Source organism: Arachis ipaensis, chromosome B05, assembly GCF_000816755.2.
Source record: "Arachis ipaensis cultivar K30076 chromosome B05, Araip1.1, whole genome shotgun sequence".
In the NCBI taxonomy this organism is placed as follows: Eukaryota; Viridiplantae; Streptophyta; class Magnoliopsida; order Fabales; family Fabaceae; genus Arachis; species Arachis ipaensis.
This window is the reverse complement of record NC_029789.2, coordinates 140,764,001-140,764,294: the sequence shown is the minus strand read 5'-3', so window position 1 is coordinate 140,764,294 and position 294 is coordinate 140,764,001. Positions and strand designations below refer to the sequence as shown.

At 21.4% G+C, this 294-nt stretch overlaps 1 protein-coding gene across 1 annotated transcript in view; it reads left to right on the top strand.

Moving 5' to 3' along the window:
• The window catches only part of LOC107644502 (lupeol synthase-like), a 16,590-nt gene that overhangs the window by 7,223 nt on the left and 9,073 nt on the right, over positions 1-294 (top strand). The window lies entirely within an intron of this gene.

Sequence of the window (294 nt, the reverse complement as noted above, 5' to 3'; positions counted from 1 at the left end):
AATCATAAAGTAATATATTTTATAATAAATTATAAAATTTAAAATTTGCATTAACTATGAAATATAATAAATAAGGGGTATCTTAGAGAAGTAAACAAAGAGATTCACCGAAAAGAAGCAAGTGTGATTAGTCAAATTAAAAGCGTCATTTAATTGTTTTGGAATAATATCTTGTTTTGCAAATTGGATGTTGATAACTGTCTTTTTCTTTATTTACAATCTCACTTCTCTCAAAAATTTAAATAATTTATATTTCTAATACATCTTTTTACACATTTTTTTTGGTTTATATGA